The sequence below is a fragment of the Halichoerus grypus genome, chromosome 12, assembly GCF_964656455.1.
Source record: "Halichoerus grypus chromosome 12, mHalGry1.hap1.1, whole genome shotgun sequence".
Lineage (NCBI taxonomy): Eukaryota > Metazoa > Chordata > Mammalia > Carnivora > Phocidae > Halichoerus > Halichoerus grypus.
In genome coordinates this window covers 88,396,024-88,421,744 of record NC_135723.1, presented here as the reverse complement: position 1 = coordinate 88,421,744, position 25,721 = coordinate 88,396,024, and the positions used below count along the sequence as shown (strand labels likewise).

General features: G+C 40.2%; 1 long non-coding RNA gene across 1 annotated transcript; it reads left to right on the top strand.

The window, feature by feature from the left end:
- The first annotated feature begins 175 nt into the window (after positions 1-175).
- Positions 176-25,721, top strand: LOC118540964 (uncharacterized). Its single transcript, XR_013442882.1, has 4 exons — positions 176-333; positions 13,939-14,113; positions 24,487-24,883; positions 25,128-25,721. It is a non-coding gene; the product is annotated as an uncharacterized LOC118540964 (long non-coding RNA).

Sequence of the window (25,721 nt, the reverse complement as noted above, 5' to 3'; positions counted from 1 at the left end):
TGTCACTCACGTAAGGCCCCGCCCCACTCCCGGGAACAGGTCGGGGTCTTTTCCGTTTCCCAAATCCCTGGGGAGGACGGCGAGGCTCTGATTGGCTCTCTGAGAAGACGAACACACTCTAGGACCAGTAAAGAGCTGACGTCTACGCTGGTGGGCGGGCTTGGGCCGGGGGAAGTAGAAAAAAAAAACAAAGCCGGGAGCGTCGCCCAGGCGATAGAGGAACCTCAGGCGTGGGGAGAGTTTAAGTCGTTGAAGTGCTAGAAAGCGTTTCGGGTCGCAAAGGAAGTACCTGTCGGTATAGAGAAGTGTCCGCCGAATCCAGGAAGTGATGAGGTGATACCTTCTTTTACTCATGGGAAAGTTCAACCTGGGGATGAAGGTGGGAGTTCGCGCGGATGAAAGCTCCTGCTTTCCTTATGGTGTCAGTCTTAAATCGTCATTAAAGCGAAAGCTTTTTAAAGTGCCAGTTTTATAGGCAGTAACTTATCCCCCCCTTTCTCTTAGTACTTTTATAGGGACTCCCCTTAGGCAATTCCTTGACACTATTTTGGTTGGGGAAGAAAAGTGATAAGCGGATTGCACTAAAAGCTCACAAACAGTTTGAAAGGAGGATGGAATGGAATGAGGAGGAGAATTATAAAAACTTGGAGGCCACAATTACTGAACAAGAGAAATCCATGAAAATACCCAAAGCCTGGCACGAGGTCCTTTAAGCATTTAAGTAGGCTTGAACTACTCCACAAAACTTTGACGCAAGTGTCAGAACTCTTGGGTGGGTGAGAAAGATAAGGAATGATATGTTTGTCTGACCACATGGGAAATCGCCCTTCTTGATTTCTAGAAGCCGTTCTACCTAGTGTTTAGTGTCTTCTTTTGAGTTTTTCCTATTTCATCCCCATAACAGGTTCAGTAGGTTTGTGACCACCAAGCATAAACATAAATTATAATTTTGAAAAGATAATCTTTCCACGTTTTAAACTCTGTGACATACTATGTATTGACTTCATTAATGCTTAAGTGTTTGTAGTTAGTTCTACATCCTATTTATCTGTCTTAGAGTGTAACAGTTCCTCCTGGGATCTCAAAGAACATACCTTCACTTCTGGAAGAACACAGATCCAAGGCTTAACAGGTCCCAGCAGGTGATCGGTCCCACCTTGTGATACTTGGAATTTTTAACTTGCACAAGATCGACTAGAGTCAGGTCAGAGCAACTGGAGGAAGCAGCTTCAAGTCTCGACTCCCAGGAATGCAGCTTCCAAATCCTGTACTCTTACTCACTTGTTTTTCCTCTTCTCCATATCAGATGGGGACAAAGTGAGGGGAAAACTTTCCTACTGTAGTGTAACATCAAAGGTCCCTACTCAGTGCCCACCATCCCTACTCTGGAGGATAAAGACAACCATTTACATGTGTCAGTCTTAGAGCACTTGACATTTAGGGATACTTACGTAGGACTTAAGGGCACCTGCTCATTGGATTTGGTTTTACTGTTGTGGATACCCATGGAATGCTAGCTTGTCACATAGAACATTAACAATATCAAACATCACCTGCCTTTTAGAATCTCATTGTACAGGTGAGCAATTTTAAGTTTAAGAGATTTATTCACAGTTACATAGCTCGTTGAGGGCAGAGCTGTGAGGATCCAAGGTTGCCAATTCACAATTCTGAGAAAATGTTTCCTCTTTCGCTGCCTCGTCCCACCTTCCAAAAAAACAATAGTTTTTTTTTTTTTTAAATCAAGATTACTGATGTTAAAATTAGCTTCCATTAAGGCCAATTAGGAGAAATTTAATTCTGATATAGCAAGCAGTATAGATACGAAAATAACTCAGTGTCTCAGTTCACTACTTTACTTCCAGCAACTTTTGGTGTAGTCCCACTTTCATCCAAGCAAGAAATGAAAATGCATAAATTATTATAGCTGTGTTGTCTCTTTGTTTTTCTGTTAACGTGTATTGAAAAGTCAATGTTAACACATGTGGTACTTTAAAGATTGGTAGCAGATTGTCTTATTCAGGACCTGAATAAAATACTTTTATAATTGCATACATACTTGGCCCAAATAACTTCACAGCTATTTGTACAGAACCCCTACCTTTGAGGTAGGGTTGAGCCCATCCACCAAGCATCAAAGCATCCACCGACCTAGGCTATTCTGCCTTTTTCTACCCTGGTAGAGCTATTGGTTTCCTGCCCCACACCCTCCCACCAGCAAATTCCAGAATTCTGTGGCCCTATAGCCAATGTACAACTGTCTCCTTGTCTTCACGGTATGAGGTCACATCATAATCTGGTTGTTCACTGCTAGTATCTAGTGTCCCACCCCACCCTACCTTCTTCAGATTCAGATTAAAATTTGAATAGGATAGTAGGCTTATGTTTGGCTCCCACCATTGCCCTATTAAGTACAGGTCTCCTCCAGTGAAACCAAAAGTTGGAAATGTTCTCAGGGATCAGTCATGTAGACCCACAGAACGGACTTTAAAGGCATCCGTCCCTTCATTTCACAAGTGAAAACGTAGAATCTTCACCTCACAGAGTAGTGTGAAGAATAACAGGCAATAAATAATTTTGCAATCTGTGAAGCGCCTGACGCCCGCCATTTTCTAGCACTGGGAACTTAGGCATGCCGCTTGACCACAGCCTACGTCTTTATCCATGAAATGGGGAGAAGCCCTAAGTGACTAATGTGAAAATTCAATGCAATAATACAGTGTCTTTGAAAAGGGTTCAATAAATGGTAGTTACTCTTAACAATCACAGTAATGATAAATGTAAAGTGTCCTAGCTACTTAGAAGTACTCTTACTTTAAGAACTCAAGAAAGTTTGGGCCTTGTGCTTTCCCCTCCTTTCCTGCTCTCAAGCAGAGACCTGAACTCCTGGAGAGGATACAGGAGGCGACCGTCAGGAGGCAAAGGTGGAGAAGGTACAGATCCACCAGCTCGGCCAGGAGCCACCAGTACTGGGAAATCTGAACGATGTGCAATTTCCCTATTCTAAGTCTCAACATTGAGCATCTTCAGGCAGGAAAAGAGCCAGGTTGATTTTTTTTTTTTTCCACACTCAATTCAGGGTGGGTGGGGACCCAAAACTCTTTGAAAGATGGGACAAGGGAGAAAGGGAGGAAACTTATAGAAAATCAAGAGGCACTTTGCCCCTATACAAATTCTTTACCTCACTGCTGAGGAAAAGGCCACATTTCTTTAAAATGCTTGTTTTTCTGTGGTGATGAACAAAAAGTCACAATTTCTGCCTGGTGGAGTTGTTTAAAAGCTGTATCATATTTACATATTATAACTCTATATTAAAAAAATATTACATTTATCGTATAAGGCTTAGAAAAAAAATTTAAAGCCCCCATAACCTTACCACTCAGAATTTATCATTGACAATTTTTATTTCCTTCTGTTTTTCCCTATAAATCAATTATTTAAAAAAAAACCAGGAATCTATAATGTATATACTATTTTACAGCAACATTTACTTCATTTATCATGAACATGTCCCCCTGTCATTTAATACTCTTTTTCAAGATGTAATTCCATCATGTACACCTGCCTACAAGTATTATGTCTCACTCTTCAACTCATCTGCTACTCTCGGACATTGAGGGGATTTCAGTTTCTTGAAAAGATTCAGGGATTTAAATGGGCTGCTTCTGTCCCCAAATGACAGGGTGCTCTGGGAATGTCTTTTGAACCGAAGGCACTGCCTACTTGCCACAGTTCTTCTTTGACAAGGCTGATGATGAAGGTGGCCAGTAATTTTTTTCTCTGTGCGGGGTATAGCAGAGCCTGAATGCTGAAGCCATGTAAGCCTGAAAGCTCCAGGAAGGAGGGTTGCCCTTTTACTGCTTCCCTCAGCGTTTCTGGTTCTTTAACCTGAAGTAAAGGAGTTTAGGTGACAGAAAATGGGGGGAGGGGGTGGAAGTCAGGGCTCCATTAACAGAACCTCACCAGACTCCTGGCATTTATATGTTCATTTTATAGATGAGGAGAGTAAGGCTCAGAGAATTTGTCCAAGCCTGCAGAGCTAGTTAGAGAACCAGACATTGACTCCTACGCTTGGTTCTGAAATTCGGACCCTTCCCACCAAGCTTCCCACTGTTCCTAAAAGCTGATAGATGTAACTTCATTCTTTTCTTTTTCTGTGAGGAATTTGTTGTCAATCTTCTAGGATATATTTGTTATCTACTCACTAAAAAAAAAACAAATCCCCTACTGTCCAAGAATTCCTGGGGCGCCTGGGTGGCTCAGTTGGTTAAGCGACTGCCTTCGGCTCAGGTCATGATCCCGGGGTTCTGGGATCGAGCCCCGCATCAGGCTCCCTGTTTCTGAATGAGAAACAGGGAGCCTGCTTCTCCTGGAGCTTGCTTCTCCCTCTCCCTCTGCCTGCCGCTCCACCTGCTTATGCTCTCTCTCTCTGTCTCTCTCTCTGTGTCAAATAAATAAATAATCTAAAAAAAAAAAAAAAGAATTCCTTCCATCTGTGGGTTTTCCGAGTTGGCTCACTCTTTGCCTCAAGAATATATCTTCAGGGTTTTTTTAGAGATTTTATTTATTTATTTACTTGAGAGAGAGAACGAGCACAAGCAAGGGGAAGGGAGGAGGAGCAGAGGGAGAGGGACATGCAGATTCCGTGCTGAGCACAGAGCCCGACATGGGGCTCAATCCCACGACCCTGAGATCATGACCTGAGTGGAAACCAAGAGTCGGATGCTTAACCAACTGAGCCATCCAGGGGCCCCTATCTTCAGTTTTTGATGAACAGTCAGATGACTTAGCTTTTTTCCTACATATTTTTGCTTATTTTCTTACATAAGTGACCTTACTGTATATATTGGAAGTTCAGAGTCATAAAAGGAAGCTCTTAAAACCCTGCAACAATTTAACAATATTACACATAGTTTCCTTAGCTTTTGGGAGTTATGAAGTATGACTGTACGTGTGTGTGTGTATAGGTATGTATGTATATATGTATGCTTGTATATATATATATATGTATATTTGTATATATGGTATGAAATGTAACTTGAAGTATGATATATGTGACATGAAGATGTATATAGCAATAAGCCTATTTTTCTGGTTTGGCTCATAAACTGTTTCTAGAGGAAATTCTTTTTTTTTTTTTTTTTAAGATTTTATTTATTTATTTGACAGAGACACAGCGAGAGAGGGAACACAAGCAGGGGGAGCGGGAGAGGGAGAAGCAGGCTCTCCGCGGAGCAGGGAGCCCTATGCGGGACTCGACCCCAGGACACTGGGACCATGACCTGAGCGGAAGGCAAGACGCTTAACGACTGAGCCACCCAGGCGCCCTCTGGAGGAAATTCTAAAAAAGGTTTTCCAGAATTGTTTAGAGCCATGAAGCATTCTTGAAATGGGTGTATAACATCCCAATATGACACTTTTAAGCCAATAATCCTTATTTGGAAGTGTAATTACTAGAATGTTTTGTTAAAGTTTTTTATACAATCTAATCAAAATCAGTTTCAATCAAGGGTACCTGTTTTAAAATACCTTTTTCCATTCTTCCTCTTCCTCCCACACGCTATCAACACCCTAACCCAAGCTACCATAACCTCCTGCCTGGAGTTTCTCAGTAGACTCCTAACCAAATTTTCCTGAATCCACTGTTGCTCTTTTTTACGCAGCCAAGGTGATCTGGGTAGAGTATCTTTGTAGTCATATGACAACTAACCTCCCAGCCCCTCCAGCTTAAAACACTGCAATGGTAAATAAATCTTTACTGGAAGAGGGCGCCTGAGTGGCTCAGTCCATTAAGCCTCCGGCTCTTGATTTCTGTTCAGATCATGATCTTGGGGTCGTCAGATAGAGCCTGAGCCCCATGGCAGGCTCCGCACTCAGCAGGGAGTCTGCTTGAGATTCTCTCTTTCCCTGTCCCTCTGCCCCTAACCCCCTCTAAAATAAATAAATAAATCTTTAAAACAAAACAAAACAAAAAACACTGCAGTCGTTTCCCATTGTTCCTAATGTTGGTCTTACTTCTTCCTCCCTACAACCTCTAGGCCTTTGTACATGCACTTTCCCTCCCTAGAACGCTGTTTCCTCCCAAGTTAAAGCACAGAACAAAGTTTCCTAACTCCTAGGCTGACTCTCTAATGCAGGTATATTACTGGGGACTAATAATTATCCAGCAGGAAGAAAATATGATTTGGAGGTTCAAAAGAAGTGTAAGAGTGTGGGCTTGGAGCCAGTTTGCCTGCGTTCCAATCCTGGCTGTCTTCTGTACTAACCATGCAAACTTGGGCAACTTGTTGAGCATCCTTGCCTTATTTCTTCTCTTGTATAATGAGCACAGTAAAGGTACCTACCTTATAAAGTTGTATTATTTAAATAAGTTAACACATGGAAAGGAGCCCAATAAGTTTTCATTTTAAAAAGTCTCCACGATAGATTAAGGACCCTATATTATTTCTTATGTATAGAATAAAATCAACCTTGTTGATATTCTCTTGTTTTCTTCTGGAGAAAAACAGATACAGCAAGCAAATGGGAGGCCCTCCTCGGGCAGGGGAAGGCTGGTCTTAGCAGATAAGGTTGCAGGGGCTGCACTACGGAGGGTAAGGCATGTGATTACTTATAAAAATAAGGACCAGGCCACAGATGCTAGTGTGTTGAGATAACAGGAAGCCTAGTAGTTTTTAAAAATACAGAGGGGGGGAAATACTAAAGAAATCTAAAATGGTATAAAGAAATCACAACAGCAAACAAAAGACAACCTATTTACAAAGGAAATTATCATAAACTTCTAAACCAAGTCTTGTTATGTAAAGTATCTTTTCCCTGTGTAACAGACATTTTATTATGTTATGTTAGTCACCATACAGTACATCATTAGTTTTTGATGTAGTGATCCATGATTCATTGTTTGCGTATAACACCCAGTGCTCATTACAACACGTGCCCTCCTTAATACCCGTCACCAGGCTACCCTTTCCCCCCACCCCCCTCCCCTCTGAAACCCTCAGATTGTTTCCTGGAGTCCATAGTCTCTCATGGTTCGTCTCTCCACTCTGATTTCCCCCCTTCCATTTTCCCTTCCTTCCCCTAATGTCCTCCGTGCTATTCCTTATGTTCCACATATGAGTGAAACCATATGATAATTGTCTTTCTCTGCTTGACTTATTTCACTTAGCATAATCCCCTCCAGTTCCATCCATGTCGATGCAAATGGTGGCTATTCATCCTTTCTGATGGCTGAGTAATATTCCATTGTATATATGAACCACATCTTCTTTATCCATTCATCTGTTGAAGGGCATCTCGGCTCCTTCCATAGTTTAGCTATTGTGGACATTGCTGCTATGAACATTGGGGTGCATGTGCCCCTTCTTTTCACTACATCTGTATCTTTGGGGTAAATACCCAGTAGTGCAATTGCTGAGTCATAGGGTAGCTCTATTTTTAAATTTTTGAGGAACCCCCCTACTGTTTTCCAAAGTGGCTGTACCAACTTGCATTCCCACCAACAGTACAAGAGGGTTCCCCTTTCTCCACATCCTCTCCAACATTTGTTGTCTCCTGCTTTGTTAATTTTTGCCATTCTAACTGGTGTAAGGTGGTATCTTAATGTGGTTTTGATTTGAATTTCCCTGATGGCTAATGATGTTGAACATTTTTTCATGTGTCTGTTAGCCATTTGTATGTTTTCTTTGGAGAAGTGCCTGTTCATGTCTTCTGCCCATTTTTTGACTTGATTATTTGCTTTTTGGGTGTTGAGTTTGAGAAGTTCTTTATAGATCTTGGATACCAGCCCTTTATCTGTAATGTCATTTGCAAATTCTCCCATTCCGTGGGTTGCCTTTTAGTTTTGTTGACTGTTTCCTTTACTGTGTGAAGCTTTTTATCTTAATGAAGTCCCAAAAGTTCATTTTTGCTTTTGTTTTCCATTGCCTTTGGAGACATGTCATCAAAGAAGTTGCTGTGGCCGATGTCGAAGAGGTCACTGCCTATGTTCTCTTCTAGGATTTTGATGGATTCCTGTCTCACATTGAAGTCTTTCATCCATTTTGAGTTTATCTTTGTGTATAGTGTAAGACAGTGGTCGAGTTTCATTCTTCTGTATATAGCTGTCCAATTTTCCCAGCACCATTTATTGAAGAGACTTTTTTCCATTGGATATTTTTTCCTGATTTGTCTAAGATTAGTTGACCATAGAGTTGAGGGTCGATTCCTGGAGACTCTATTCTGTTCCATTGATCTATGTGTCTGTTTTTGTGCCAATATCATGCTGTCTTGGTGATCACAGCTTTGCAATATAGCATGAAATCAGGCAACATGATGCCCCCAGCTTTGTTTTTCTTTTTCAACATTTCCTTCATGATTCGGGGTCTTTTCTGGTTCCATACAAATTTTAGGATTATTTGTTTCAGCTCTTTGAAAAACGCCAATGGTATTTTAATAGGGATGGCATTGAAAGTGTAGATTGCTCAGGGCAGCATAGACATTTTAACAATGTTTATTCTTACAGTCCATGAGCATGGAATGTTTTTCCATCTTTTTGTGTCTTCTTCAATTTCTTTCATAAGTGTTCTATAGTTTCTAGAGTATAGATTCTTTACCTCTTTGGTTAGGTTTATTCCTAGGTACCTTATGGTTTTTGGTGCTATTGTAAATGGAATCGATTCCTAATTTCTCTTTCTACAGTTACATTGTTAGTGTATAGAAAAGCAACTGATTTCCGTGCATTGATTTTGTATCCTGCCACATTACTGAATTGCTGTATGAGTTCTAGTAATTTGCGGGTGGAGTCTTTTGGATATTCCACATAAAGTATTATGTCATCTGTGAAGAGAAAGAGTTTGACTCCTTCTTTGCCGATTCAGATGCCTTTTATTTCTTGTTGTTGTCTGATTGCTGATGCTAGGACTTCTAGTACTATGTTGAACAACAGTGGTGAGAGTGGGCATCCTTGTCATGTTCCTGATCTTAAGGGAAAGGCTTTCAGCTTTTCCCCATTGAGAATGATATTCACTGTGGGCTTTTCATAGATGGTTTTTGTGAAATTGAGGAATATTCCCTCTATCCCTACACTCTGAAGAGTTTTAATTAGGAAAGGATGCTGTATTTTGTCAAATGTAATAGACATTTTTGAGGCTACCTGAGGTCCCAGAATTTTTTAAGAGAATGTTTTCTGGTGGCCTCCAGAGCTGTCATTCCTATACCTACTTCTTCTTTTTTTTTTTTTTTTTTTTAAGATTTTATTTATTTATTTGAGACAGAGAGCAGGAGCAGAGGGGAGGAGCAGAGGGAGAGGGAGAAGCAGACTCCCCGCTGAGCAGGGAGCCTGATGTGGGGCTTCATCCCAGGACCCTGGGATCATGACCTGAGCTGAAGGCAGACGCTTAGCCCACTGAGCCACCCAGGCACCCCTTCTATAGCTACTTCTAAGTGCTGTTTTGTGTCCAGAGAGAAGCTACTTTATCTATAGGTCTGTGACTCCAACATGAGTGAGACGAAGCTCTTCACATTTCCCATTTGAATCTTCACAGAATCTTTACTAATTAAATTTTAAAAATAGCTTGACTGGCTTCGTTTATCATGTACAGAATAATGAGAATAAGCAATGTGTTACCAGTTTTGTGACCATCAGCCAGTACCAGCAACTGAGCATTGGTCTTTTTATGCCAGTTGAGTATCCTAACTAGTCCTTGACATCATCTCTCAGTGAGATGTCAGATAAGAGAAACAGGGAAATCACCTGTTGGTAACCACAGGATGTAAAAGTTAGCAAAAAAAGGTTATTCTGTAAACTAGTTATGATTTATAAGGTGAGTAATGGCAAAGGCACCAATGCTGATGATTCTTGACATGCTGAATGACGTGCGGAAACTCTGATTACTGTGATCCATGATTACTCAGTGACAGTTGAAGCAGAGAACTACAATGCCACATGACCTACATTTCTTCATCTTTGGAACCCTAAGCAAGTGTATAAAGGCCAGGCAGCCATATCTTGCTAAAACTTTCCTTGTGTTGAAAATTATTATTTTTTATTATTATTATTTTTTTTAGAGAGAGCGAGAGAGCACTCATGCAAGAGCAGGATGGGAGTGGGGAGGGGCAGAGGGAGAGAATCCCAAACAAGCTTCATGCCCAGCATAGAGCTCGACCCGGGCTCGATCATACAACCCTGAGATCACGAGTTGAGCCAAAATCAAGAGTGGGATGCTTAACACTGAGCTACCAAGTGCCCCCCTGAAAAGTATTTTTAAGACCAATAGGAAAGAACCTGTGTTCTCAGCTCCAAGCCCAATAATATTACACAAAATATTAATAACAGACCAACTTTTAATAAAGTATTAGGGAAAAAGTTACATTTTTATCTCCGAAAAAGGGTAAATTTAAGAAATATATACATAATTTATCATATTAGGTATATAATGTATAAATATATATATGTATTCCTCTTTGCTTAAACTCGTATATTTCCTTATGCTTTATAGCATCTCTACCTTCTCTAAAAATGGAGGAGAAAGAAGAGCAAAAAAGGAAAAGGAAGAATAAAAAAATAGTAAAATCTTCAGAAATGCACAGGATCTGGTCTCAACCAGCAAATCAAACCCAAAAGTAACCAATTATTCATTAAATGTCTCCTAACATAAGAAATTGCGGCAGGGGGCGCCTGGGTGGCTCAGTCGGTTAAGCATTTGCCTTCTGCTCAGGTCATGATCCCAGGGTCCTAGGATGGAGTCCCGCATCACATCGGGCTCCCTACTCAGCAGAGAGTCTGCTTCTCCACTTGTGCTCTCCCTCTCTTACTCTCTCCCTCTCAAAAATAAATAAATATTTTTTAAAAAGTTAAAAAGAAAAGAAATCATGGTAGGAATTTTGAATAAATTGGATTAACGATACTTTTAGTGCCTACCATGAACTGTGCTAGGAGCAAGAGAAGTGAAGTATTTTCCGTGTCCTTAAGGAGCATGGCCCAATAGGAAAGAGACCCCAACTCATGAATTGTTAATTACAGCCCAACAAATATAAATGCCAGTGCAACTATTGAGATGGTTTGGTGGAAGGCAGTGTTTTGGTGGAAGGCTAGGGGACACTTAAGTGTGTGTAGGGGAGGCTCTGGGGGTGCAAAGAAGTTGGCAGTTGCCCTGAGTCCCCTGCAGTGTGTAATCGCTCCTCAGTCATTCCTTGTCTTTCACAACCTTGATATTTTTGAAGAGTACAGATGATTTTGTCAAATGTCTCTCAGCTTGAGTTTGCCAGATGTTTTCTCATAATTGACCTGAGATGATGTACGTTTGGTGAGAGTACCACGGAGTACTGTGTTCTTCATACTGCCTCCTATAACGGGGTTCATGATGTTGACGTATCTTATAATTGGTGGTATTAACTTTGATCACTTGGTTTAAGGTGGTTTCTGCCAAGTTTCCCCACTTAAAATTACTGAATTTCCCTTTGTAACTAATAAATATCTTGGGCAGATATTTTGAAATGATGTGAACTTTACTTCTCCACAAACTCTGACCCACTAATTTTATCATCTATTGATGGAGCTTGTCTGCAAGCATTATTATTGTGGTATTTCGTGGTAATTTTCTATTTTTCTCTTTCCTTTTACACTTATTCACTCAAATTCTACTGTAAGGAAGAGTTGTCCCATCTCCCCTGCTTACTTATTTAATTAATTACTTTTTTCAGTATGGACTCATGGATATTTATTATATTTATGGATTAGAATCTAACACTGTGATTATTTATCTTGCTGCTCGAATTGTTCCAACTGTGGCACTTAAGAGCTAATTCAGTTTGGTCCCCAGTCCTGTTTTGTTTTGGAGCATGTTCTTACTTTCTGGGACCACAAGACATTCCAGGTTCATCTTACATATTACCTGCCTTGGCCCTGGAATCAACTATTTCTCCAAGGAGCTCTGGTGTCTGTCTTAGAGTGGTGTTTGGAAACCAAGATCTGAGCACAAGATCTGGCTAAAATTTCTGACAATTTCAAGTCGATGAAAATTCAGAGTCCTTGGAATTCATATGCTTATGGGAATTGGTACAATCGGTTTGGAAAACAATTTGGCATTAGCTAGTAAAGTTGTAGGTAGGTGCATTCCATGAACCAGTATTTCCACTGGAAAAGCTCTTGCCCGTGTGCGACAGGAGTGTGCACAACTTTGTTCAGAGTAGCACAGAACTGAAATAACCCAATGCCCGTCAGTCAGAGAAAAGATGAATAGAGTGTGGTATATTCATAAAGTGGAACCCTCTAAAGCAATGGAAATGAACTACAGCTACACACACACCAACATGAATGAATCTCAGACATAGAATATTACACAGAGATGAATATCTGCAGTATGATTCCATTTACTTAAAATCCATCCACATGCAAAATGAAATAATATAGACATTTGTAGGGATGCACAAATGATAAGATGATAAAGCTAGAAAGAAAAGGGAATGATAACTACAAAATCCAGGATAGTGGTTAGGTAGGGAGTGGGATGCAGTGGGCTTCAGAGGTATGGGTAATATCATTTCTTAAGCTGAAAGATGGGTTAATAGACACTCATTTAGGCAGGAATATATATGTGTGAAATATTGCATAATGAAGGGAGGGAGTATCTGGAGGTAGGGAAGGAAGGAAAAAGTAGGAAGAAAAGAAGGGATGGAAGGAGACAGGGAAGGATGGAGGGAAGGAAAGATAAACAAAAAGCACTCCTGTATATGGTGTCTTAGGATCTAGTTGGTGGTAGTTCAAATTCTGACACCAAATATCTGTTTGGCATTGGATGAATCACTACACTTCTCTGAGCCTCAGTTTTCACACCAGTTAAATGGGAAAAATGTACTTTACCCTGTGTATTTCCCAGTGTTATTGTGAGGACAGAATGAAATATTTGTACCCGTAGAATAGTACTTCAAAAAAGTAGCGAAGTGTTCTAAAATATAAAAGAAAAAGAAAATTAATACCGCAAATTAGCTTACTTCCTAATGCCAGAAACCTAGTGTATCTCAATATTTATGTATAAGTCCATATTCAAGGGCTATTTAGTTTACATCCTGCTGACTCCTTGCTCAATTAACATAAGGAGGAAAGCAGATATTACGCTTACGCCTGTTGAATGTTGGTTTGCTCTGACAAAATTCATAGAAGAGCAGTATAATCAGAGCAATTCTGAGGTGTCAGGCTGCAGAACTTCAGAGGGGCCGTCACTTGGGAAGGGCAATGTTGATGCGCTGCGTGGCGCTCAGAGCAGCGAGCACGTGTGAAGGGGTTGGCAACGGGGCCTTTCTGAAAGAACACAGTAGTGATCAATTTCAGCTAAGGGCTCCTGGGCCTTCCCATAGCCAGGCTCTGTGCTTCTTCATCTTTGTGATCTCATTTTCTTTCTCATAACGACCCTATGAGATACGTTCGTATTATCCCCATTTTACAGATGAGAATAGGGCCTTGAAGAGTTGAAATAAATGACCCAAGGTCACCAAGTGAGTGACAAGGGCAGATACGTCCTCCTCAGGGCTAACCGCAGCCATAGCCCACACTCAGCATCTACCCCAAATGTCTGTTGACCGACTGAAATCTCAGAGGTCCTAACATCTCGCAGGTGTGAACAGTAGGCTGATAGGACTCCTCATCATCAGCCAACTTCACAGATAAATCTAGATATTTTTAATATGTATATTTTTAATTCCAGCTTTGGTGGTAGTACACTACTGGGAACCTCTTGGGATACTAAATAGCTTGAATTATTTGTGTGAGAAAGGATCTTCCTACTATAGTAGAAGGGCCCCAAAGGGAAAAAAATGACAGGAAAGATCACCAAACACGTCTAAATTACAGACTCAGTCCCTATACTTTATTTTCTCTTTGTCCCTGTTCTTTGCTTACAATAATCATCTTCACTGCATTTTTTTCTTTTTTTTTAAAGATTTTATTTATTTATTTGACAGAGAGAGCATGCGCACAAGCAGGGGGAGTGGCAGGAGCAGCTCCCCGCTGAGCAGGGAGCCCGACACAGGAGGACATCCCAGGACCCTGAGATCAGGACCTGAGCCAAAGGCAGATGCTTAATCGACTCAGCCACCCAGGCACCCCCATCTTCACTGCATTTTGACTAGACTTCAAGTAGGCAGCTTCTTCAGCCTCTGACTTCTGCTCTAATTACTTGCTCTTGATCTTTTGCTTTTTAAATCTTTTGTTCTATTAATAAAATTCATTAATGGATCACTTTATAGTTATTCTAGTATTCAGTACAATCCTTTAATTTCTGAACTAAAACCTATTTTGGCACAGTATATTTTATAAATATACTGTTAGAATTAATTATTATATATTTTATGATTATTTATTTATTTATTTATTTAGAGAGGCTGGTCTTCAGTTTTGAATAATTCTTGACAAGGTTTTGGTCCTGGGTTATTACAACTTTATAAGATGAATTGGGAAAATTCCTTCTTTTCTGATACTTCGGAAAAATGTGACTATCATAGATAATACCTGTACTCTGAATGTTTGCTAGAGTTCTCTTGGTAAATCATCTTAGCTTGGGGACTTTTTAGAGGGTAGACATTTTTACACGCTTTTTACTCCCTCAACCCCACCTCCCAGCTGGTGCTACTTGGTCTATGTACATTTTTCTATCTCTTCTTTAATTACTTTTGGTAATTTGTATTTTCTATATAATCATCTATTTCATGTAGATTTTCCAGTTTATGGCAAAATTTTATGTAGTGTTCTCTTATAAATTTCAAATCTCTTTTTGGATTGTACTAATAATCCTTTTCTTAATCAAGTTGCCCTCATTTCTCTTTGACTGCATGACCTCCTGACTCATCTCCCATATTCACTCTAACCACCTACTATGCATCTACCCCATATTTTATCATTTCCTGCTATACCCATCAGTGGGCCGAAAAGAGCTATCAGACCTTAAATGACGAGTGACACATCAGAGAAGGCTATTTAAGTAGTGAAACATGTGTAGTGTCTTCCTAGCTAGTCTGTTACTAATCCCAGCTGTGAGCTATGGGACAGTCTTGTGCCATTCTTGGGTATGGAGGGTTTCCATTGTATGTAACTTCTATCTCTCTCTCCTCACCTGTATGTTTACACATGCCTATCCTTCACTGCTCCCTGCTCTACCCAGCCTAGCTACATCTATCTTATACATTCTGCCTCCCCACTCTGCCTCCATAGCTCACCTCTGTTACTGGGGAGGAAATTAGGATGTCCTCTGTATGTTATCCTGGACTCCCAGCATTGTAGGAAACAGCTGTAGCACCTGATGACCAAATGGGAGCCTATTAGGGCTACAGGCCCAACCATGTAGCAGCCTCTCACTAAGCAAATCACTAAAGAAACTCCAGTCCAGTTCTACTCAGCCTCACCCTGAAGGGAGGTAGAAAAGTAGACATTAATGTGCATTGAGTCTTTACCCCTTTAAAACCTACCCCAAATCAGCTAAGCATATACATCTTCTGGAATTTCAAATTTCACCCTGCCCCACTCCACACATGTACACTTCTTCCTTTCCCTCTTAACCTCATTCATCAGACATTTTCTATTTATATCTCTGAGACCTTGACTCTGATGCACCAATCAGCTTTTTCCTGGGCTCTAACTAGAACTGCGTTTCTCATTTACTGTTGGGCAGTATCCATCCTTATCTGCTGAACTTAGGAGTTGAACTGTCACCAAAATAAAAAAGAAGAAGAAAGAAAGAAAAGATTTTTGTCCTTATAGCACAAATTATTTAAAAAAAAATACACAATAGAGGATTTATATTCATCAAGAATATGTGCTTCTTTCAGCAAACAAGATTATGTATGAAGTCATCAGTTCTGTAAAAGGCAAGGAAGAAAACAACTAGTTCAAAGAGAGCATTCCCCCCCTCTTCTTTTTGGTATGCAATGTCACATACTTGAACAATTTGTATCAAGTCAATTCAATTGTAGAGTGTGGTGTAATACATAAGCATGGCTTGGAGTCAGGAGACTTTGGGTCTACTCCCACGATTTATTATACTAGCTGTGTGACCTTGGGATAAATTGCTTAAAACTGTAATCGAAGTTATTTGTCTGTAAATTTAAGATGTTATTTAATTATGTGACCTTTAAAGTTGTGGGCTTTCTGTGAAGTGGAGAGTAAGACTCTTCCCTTAAGCCACAGTCTTTGAAGGGGCCTAGACTGGTCCCCACCCCGGATCCATGAAGGAACAAATATAAATCCCCAGTTGAAGCCTCCTGATTTGTTAAAATTAAATGCAATCAAATATAATAAGAAATTAACAAACCTACCATGAATGAAAGTCAGGAGAAAACAATAACAACGCATTGAAGTTCCTGAGAATTTAGATATTGAAATTATGAAACAGAGAGTATAAAGTAATTATGGATCAGTGTTTCAAGAAATTAAAGATGGGGGGCGCCTGGGTGGCTCAAATGGTTGGGCGTCTGCCTTCGGCTCGGGTCATGATCCCAGGGTCCTGGGATCGAGCCTCACATTGGGCTCCCTGCTCAGTGGGGAGTCTGCTTCTCCCTCTCCCTCTGTCTGTCCCCCTGCTCATGCTCTCTCTCTGTCTCAAATGAATAAAAAATCTTAGAAAAAAAAAAGAAATTAAAGATGGAATAAAAACTGAAAAAGGGTCAAAATATAATTCTAATAAAGATACCAGGCACATTTAACACTTAGAACATTTATAGATAACATATAATTATTAAAATTAATGATTTAGTGGATGAGTTAAACAGCAGAATATATGTAGCTGAAGAGAGTTAAATCTGAAGGAAATACTCAGGCTATAACACATAAAGACAAGGCGGTAAATATGGAAAAAATGTTAAGCTACATGGAGGGTATAATGAATAAGTATAACATATCTAATTTGAGTTACAGAAGGAGGAAATAGAAAAAAAGGCAATATTTGAAGACATAAAGGCTGAGATTTTCCCAAAACTGCCGAAAGGACATGAATCCACAGATAGAGGAAACAAGAGTCCAAAATAGAATAGATAAATAAAAAGAAAGTCACACCCAGATATATGTTAGTAAAACCAAAGAATATCAAAGACAAAGAGAAGATCTTAAAAGTAGGCAGAAGAAAAAAGGTAGATAATTTACAAAGGCGGACAAGTAGATATCAGTTTCTCAATAGCAACAATGGAAACCAGAACACAGCAGAATAATATCTTCAGAGTTCTGAAGAGAAAATGACTGTCGAGCTAGATTCGTGGATTTAGCACAACTATTTTTCAAGGACAAAGGCAATAAAGACACTTTCAGATAAACATAGATTACATTTGCAACCAAGAAACCTTATGTAAAGGAATTTTTAAAGAATGTTCTTTGAGGCACCTGGGTGGCTCAGTCAGTTAAGCGTCGACTCTTGGTTTTGGCTCAGGTCATGATCTCAAGTTTGTGAGATTGAGCTCCGAGCTGAGCATGGGGTCTGCTTAAGACTCTCTTGCTCTCCCTCTGCCCCTTCCTCCTGCTCTCAAATAATAAATACATCTTAAAAAAAAAAAAGAGTGTTCTTTAAAAAGAAGAAAAATGGTTCTAAAAGCAAGTTCAAGATACCCACATGCAGAAGAATGAAGTGTACAAAAATTATCCCAAAATGGATCAAAGACCTAAATGTGAGAGCTAAAACCATAATACCCTTGGGAGAAAACATAGGGGTAAATCTCCATGATCTTGGATTTGGGGATGGTTTCTTAGATATGACACCAAGAGCACAAGCAACAACAACAACAAAAATACTGGACTTCAAAATTGAAGATTTTGTGCATCAAAGGACATGATCAAAAATGAAAGAACCTACAGAATGGGAGCTATTATTTGTAAATTATATAAATCATGTGTTTAGTATTCAGAATTTAGAAAGAACTTAAACAACTCAATAATGAAAAGACAACTCAGTTAAAAAGTGCAGGCAAAGGGGCGCCTGGGTGGCTCAGTCGGTTAAGCGTTTGCCTTCTGCTCAGGTCATGATCCCAGGGTCCTGGGATCGAGTCCCGCATCGGGCTCCCTGCTCGGCAGGGGGCCTGCTTCTCCCTCTGTCCCTCCCCCTGCTTGTGCTCTCTTTCTCTCTCTCTCCCCCTGACAAATAAATAAATAAATAAAATCTTTCAAAAAATTAAAAAAAAAAGTGTGGGCAAAGACTGGAATAGACATTTTCCAAAGAAGATACACAAATGGCCAACAAACATATGAAAAGATGTGCAACATCATTAGTCATTAGAGAAATGCAAATCAAAACTGCAATGAAATGCCCACTTCATGCTCAGTGGGATGGCTATGATTTTTTTTAATGGAAAATAACAAGTGTTGGGGAGAATGTAGGGAAATTAGAACCCTTGTACATTGCTTGTGGGAATTTTAAATGTAGCTGCTATGGAAAAAATTTTGGTGGTTCCTTCAAAAGTTAAACATAGCATTACCATATGAAGCAGCAAATCCATTTCTAGTTATATTACCCCCCCAATTTGAAAACAGGTATTCAAACAGATACTTGTACACAAATGTCCATAGCAGCACTATTGACAATAACCACATTATGCTGAGTGAAAGAAGCCAGACACAGAAGGTCACATACTGTATGATTCCATTTGAAATATCCAGAATAGGCAGAGCCATAGAAACAGAAGATTACTGGTTGCCAACGGCTGGGGAGAGGAAGGAATGTGAAGTGACTGCTTAATTGGTATGGAGTTTCTTTTTGGGATAATAAAAATGTTCTGGAACCAGATAGAAGTGATGGTTGCACAGTGTTGTAAATGAACTGTCACTGAATTATACACATTAAGATGGCTAAAATTGTGAATTTTATGCTATGTGAATTTTGCCACAGTACAAAAAAGTTCAGGGACCCCTGTGTGGCTCAGTTGGTTAAGGGTCCGGCTCTGGATTTCAGCTCAGGTCAGGATCTCAGGGATCAAGCCCTGCGTCAGGCTCCATGCTGGGCATGGAGGGTACTTAAGATTCTCCCTCTCTCCCCCTGCCCTTCCCGCTATCCCACCCACACACGTGCTTTCTCTCCCCTTCTCTGCAAAAAAAATTTTTTTTCACAGATGCACAGAAACTAGCAAACATGTAGGTAAATCCAGACATTATATAAGTGATGATGATAATAATGTCTGATTTCTGTGGTTCTAAAAATGAAAATTAAAATAGTAGACAACACAAACATGTGAGTTGAGAAAGGAGTAATCGGAACATTAAAGTCCTTACGAGACCCTCTGAGAACTATTGGCTCTCAAGTGCTTTTGACTGTGATCGACAGTAACAAATGTCTTATATTGTCACCCAGTGTACACACATATGTATATGACTAAAACAAAAATTTCACGAAACAGTCCTTGCCCTAACTTATGTATGTTGTACACCATTTTCTAGTCTAATTAATTTCATTTTAAAGATGCTGATTGTGTCCCATTTAGTTTATTTCATAAACTAATAATGGATTGTAACGTGCTACTTAAAAAAAAAAAAAAAACAACTGATGTGAAGAGTGTGTGATGGCACCCAAGTGAAGATGTGGGCAAGAAAAAAAAAAGAGAGGAAAAGTTCTTGAATCGTTCAATATCCACTCTGATGCTGGGTCAGCAAGCAAATGCAAATGGCGAATTGGCAGTATTTTCCACAATCTTTTGAAGATGTCACCGTATTGTGCTCGCTTCGGAAGCACATAAACTGAAGATGTCACCGTATTCCAGTGCGGTAATCTCCATGGGGCAAAGGTATATTTCTAGTACGGCACTGGAAACATTTTGAACAATTCTGAATTTGTATAGTGTTCCGTAAATTGCCAAGATAAAGTTCTCTTGAGTTATTCAATATGGATGCAGCTAATGGAAAGAATTTCATATTCATTTCAAATTCATATCCATAGGCAGAATAGTCTGTCTCAATTTGAAGAAATCAGAAGATCTGAGTGATGGTCTTACTCTTGTTATCCTGGGCAAGTAACTCCATTTGTCCTGGTTTCAAGTCCCTCATCTGCAAAATTAAAGGGAACTTTAAATTTTTCCTAAAAAGGAAATCTGTAATTCACTCTAACAAGTCTACACAAACCCCTGATTTCTCTCTCTCCCTTTCCCTCCCTCTCTCTCTCTCTCTCTCTCTCACACACACACAACTGCATTGCATTAAGATGAAGGAAATTTAATGTAGACTTATGAAACATCCAAAACATTGGCATTAATCTATTTTATTTTTTATCCTTTTAAAGATTTTTATTTATTTATTTGACAGAGAGAGATAGCGAGAGCAGGAACACAAGCAGGGGGAGTAGGAGAGGGAGAAGCAGGCTCCCTGCCAAGTAGGGAGCCCGATGCGGGGCTCGATCCCAGGACCCTGGGATCACGACCTGAGCCAAAAGCAGACGCTTAACGACTGAGCCACCCAGGTGCCCCGGCATTAATCTATTTTAAAGTAGGAAGTGATGAGAGGTGATGATTTATTGGCCATATTATATATTTCCAGACATGATTTTTGATTTATAAGACATGTATCGCTTTTTTAAAATTAGTTATTGATTGGGTGTGGTGTATTTTAGTTACTGCAACTTCAGGAGCTTTACCAGGTTAAGAAAGGGGATTATACTGCTCTGAGCCTGTACCAGTAAGTATGTCCATGTTCCATGGTAGCTAAATGGCTCATGTGGAAATGCTTGTTCCAACTGCTGCAAGGTACCTCAAGGAACAATATTTGGTAAGTTATGTTTACACATGGGGTATAAATGTGTTTTTCCCACCACAGCTTTTTGTTTGTGTTAGCTAATCATTGTAACCATCCATGCTCTCAAGTGAGATGTGACTAAGAGATTTGGTATCTTCAGTCCACCACTGTCTGGAAGATTCCTACTAGATGAACGAGTGGAAAAGGCACTCCACTTCAGCCATTCTGCACTGTTTTCAGTTTCCTGAAAGCTTTCTGATGATGTTTGCTTATTGGGTTTTGTTTAGTTTTGTTTTTTTACTTTTGTGTGTGTGTGTGGAAAATTTCTAACATAGATAAACAGAATTGTGTAATGAATCGCACTTACTCATCACTCAACTTCAACCATGAATATTCTACCACTCTTGTTTTATCTATACCACCCACTCTCCAGCCCCTCTATTTGGTTATCATTACTTTTTAGAGTTTTTATGGTAAAATGTACATATATTGAAATGCACAATTAATTGAACCATTTTGACAACTAGATACACCTGTGTACCTATGACCTTACCAGAGTTCCATCTCATGAGAAAGAGTCCTCCTCCCTTCCCAGGTGATTCCCTGAATCCCCCAGAAGCAACCATTGTATTTTTTCACCCTAGGTGAGTTTTGCCTATTCTAGCACTTCACCTAAGTGGAAACATAGAGTATTTATATTCCCTTTTATGTCTGGCTTCTTTTCTCAGCATTAGGTTTGTGAGATTCGGTCATGTTGTTGCAGGTATCAGTACAATAAGTCATCCTTTTTAATACTGAGTGGTAATATAATACCACAACTTGTTTACCCATCCTCTTGTCGGGAGACATTTGGGTTGTTTCCAGTTTTGGGCTATTGTGAATAAAACTGCTATGAACATTCTTTATACAAGTCCTTTTGTGAGAGTATATTTCCACTTATCTTGGACAATGACCTAGATCTACAATTGCTGGATCTTAAGGTGGGTATATGTTTATAAGAAACTACCACACCCTTTACCACATTTTTAGACTCCCGCCAGCAGTATATATGAATTCTAATTGTTCTGGCTCTTCATCAACACTTGGTATTTGTCAGTCTTAAATTTTAGCTATTCTATTGGGTGTGAAGTAGTATCTCAGTTTAGTGTTAACTTGCATTTCTCTAATGACTAAAGATATTGAGCATGTTTTTGTGAGTTTATTCCTTTGGCCTAATGTATTTTTTACACGTGGTTCCCTTGCCCAGAACACTTAACTACCTACCACGCCTTTCTAGTTAACTACTTACTCCTTATCTAGTCCTCACTTTGTTGAAAGGAATCCTTCCTCCCATAAAGTTAGGAGATGAGGAAATCAGCCTAAAAGATCCATGAGAACCAGTTTTCTAGAATCAGCATCAACCACTGTCTTTTTTGCAGCACCCTGGAACCTTAGGGCAGGGGAAACTCTCCTTTCCTGCACCCTCCTCCAATCCCCAATTTCAGAAATACAAACAGCCTTAGTCATAGTTGCTCATTCAGTTTGACGTTACCAGGTACAAGAAGCTTGTAGGGCTGGGACTCATGTTAAGACAGGGACATACCATAAAATCTAAAAGGAAAGTACAATTATTGGCAATAGAAAGTTTATCAGCATGCGTAGGAATGTTGAGTGACAAGGGGATATATAAATGGTGTGCCGAAAGTACCTACTCAGAGGCATAACCGATTATCAGCACACTACTAAAGCTTCCTCTTAATGGGAGGAAACCAAATTTCCAATTTCCAGTAAGATTGGGCATCTTACTGAAGAACAGTAAGCACCTCTGCTTCAGTATTTCCCTTCAAAGGGGTAATCCCGTGGCTTTCAAGCCTGTAGAGAAATAGGGTGATTACAATTCTCAGGCCTCCCTTAGTCTGACCTCTAGGGACTGCCTGGGGCTCGAGGAGAAGCATGCAAGGATCCTATGTGGGAAGAAAGTAGGACTGCTATTAGAAGGGTTACAGTTTATGCTTCTCATATCTTGGCAGCCTTGGTTGCTGGCCTTTTGGTTTCCTCCCATTAAGAGGAGGCTTTAGTAGTGTGTTGATAATCGCTTTTGCCTCTGAGTAGGTACTTAAGGCACACCATTTATATATCCCCTTGTCACTCAACATTCCTATGCGTGCTGATAAGCTTCCTGTTGCCAATACCCTTAGCCTGAGAGCGTTCTCTGACCACAGGAACATTCTGGGTGCCAGCGAGTTGACATCCCCGGGACCAGCCTCAAACTCATGACAGATGGGAGTTAGTGGCTAAGTCCTCCATCTTTCTCATCCTTTGGGTGAGACAACTCTCGGGTCTGCTCTACACCACTTCCCAGAGTTGCACAGTAGAAGTAGAAATGAGCCCAAGTTCCCCACAGCTATAACATACTCATGAATTCATCTACTGGCTTCCTTCCCTTCCCTGGCTCACTGCCCCCTCCCCCCACCGATGTTTCCTGAGATTGCCTTCCAAATAAACTCCTAGCCTTGGTCCTAGTCTCAGGGTCTGTTCTGAAGAAACCCAATGTAGGCTAGCTTAATATCAAGCAAACTGACTAATAAAATATTGGTATGAACCTATTGTTGGTAAATCTTCTGATACTTGAAATGGTTCACATCCAGCATTCCTAAAGACCTAGAATTCACTTCCGTTGAGTTTACCTAGCGTTATCCCCCACAATATTATTGTTCGAGAGTTCTTCTGAGGTAAAGATCTAGTTTAAGGAACAATCTCAAAACCAAGGAAGTGTGTCTCACTTATTTGAGTTCAGATGAAGAGTCAGCTACTTGATTTTTCAAGGCAAATTGGTGCAATATATAATATTGTTTCCCAGCATATTAAGATACTTCTGTGTATAATAGAAGATATCCTCAACATGTTGATATTTGGGTTTTACTCACTTTAGCCTATTTTTGGAAACAAAGATGGAAAGGAAGTGTAATTTTGCTGAAGAAAGATCACTGATGCTGGTGTATGTATAGGCATGCATGTATATGGACCCAGGAGTCCTCAGCATCCCTTGCCTTCCTTTCTCTCACCTAAAATATTTTGGCAAGCTTGGGTTTATGGATATGTCATGAGTTAAGTTTGGTAAATAGCTCCACATAATATTTTTATAGGCCAAGAATCAGAAGAGTATCACAAAATTGAAACAGTGTCAGGGTTTCATGGCTCAAAGGTGTTAGAAATCTTCTGGCACCAAGATATGTTTTGCTTCACTATCCATTAAGATATTTCTTCTTAAATCCCAATTCCAAATCCATAAATTCAGGCCTGAAACTTAGTACCCTAGCCCTCCTCAAAATAATTATCTTCCAGATGCTTTAATATTAATTTCACTGATCCCCTCTAGTGCCATGGGCTTATCTCGTGATGCCTTTAGAGAAATTCTTGAAGTCAACGTAGTACAGCGCAAAGAAACCTACTGGTCCAATCACAGATTATTTAATTCTCCATCTTTTGCTAATCAATTAACAATGAAAGACTGTACACTTTCCCTAACCAGTATCCTTATAAACATAACCCCTTTCTTGTTCTCTCTCCCCGCCATGTTTTCTTTCCTGAGGAAACTGGGTCCAGTGTTAATAAACCTCTGCAATCATACTTGGTTTTATGTGCTTCACAGATACCACATTTTTTTACAAACTGAAGGTTTGCAGCAACCCTGAGTCACACGAGTTCATCGGCGCCATTTTCCCAATGTTTGTTCATTTTTGGGTCTCTGGCTCATCTTGTGATAATCCTTTGCAATAGTTCAAACTTTTTCATTGTTCTTGTATCTGAATTGCTGCAAACTCATGATATAACTTTGACAGATGAGTTGCTTCTCAAGGATGAGCAAAGAAAGTGGTTTCTTGAGATGGAATTGACTCCCGATGAAGATGCTACGAAGACTGTTGAGATGACAACAGAGGATGTAGAATGTGACACGCACTTAGTCGATAAAGCAGTGGCAGGGTTGCAGAGGCTTGACTCCCAATTGTGAAAGAAGTTCTACCATGGGTAAAATAGTATCAGACAGCATCGCATGCTACAGAGAAATCATTTGTAAAAGGAAGAGGCAATGGATGTGGCAGACTCCGTCGTGTTATTTTAAGAAATTGTGACAGCCACCCCAACCTTCGGCAAGCACCATCCCAATCAGTCAGCAGCCATCAACACTGAGGCAAGACCCTCCACTATCAAAGAGATGATGACTCACCGAAAACTCAGGTGATCATTAGCACTTCTTAGCAATAAAGTATTTTTAATTAAGGTATGTACATTTTTTAGACAGAATGCTATTATTGTACACTTAATAGACAAGTGTATACCTAACTTTTATATGCACTAGGAAACCAAAAAATTCATTTAACTCACATTATTGCAATATGCCCTTTATTGTGACAGTCTGGAACTGAATTTGCAATATCTCTGAGGTATGTCTGTATTCTGATTGTTCTTTGATTCTCCCCAGATCAGCTCTGTTTTCCTCTGCTGTGTTCTTTGCCCTGGGAAGCTGACTTCTATGGACTGTGTCACCCTCTAGCAAGGAGGAGTCGCCAGCCGGAGGTCAGAATGTGGGAGAAGAGAGATGCCAGGGCATTTATTCCCTCCCACCCACTCTGCTTCCCTGTGTTTTGTCTATGGCCTTATCACCAAACTGCAGCTCCCATAGGGCAGTCCCTTTGACTTTAGCTCTCAACCAGGCTCTGATAACAGGGTCGAGTCCCCCTGCTGTTCAGGCTGGGGATTGCAACTGACCCCCACTCTCTCTAGTCTCTGGTTCCTCCCTCCTGGGTTCCTCTAACCCTACCTTTATTAAAAAGCCTCTACATGGGGCACCTGGGTGACTCAGTCGGTTAAGCATCTGCCTTTGGCTCGGGTCATAATCCTGGGGTCCTGTGATCTAGCCCCCATGTCAGGCTCGCTCTACTCAGCGGGGAGTCCGCTTCTCCCTCTCCCTCTGTCCCTCCCCCCTCCTCTTGCTTGCATGCTCTCACTCTCAGCGCTGTCTCCCTCTTTCAAATAAATAAATAAAATCTTTTTTAAAAAGCCTCTACACCACAAA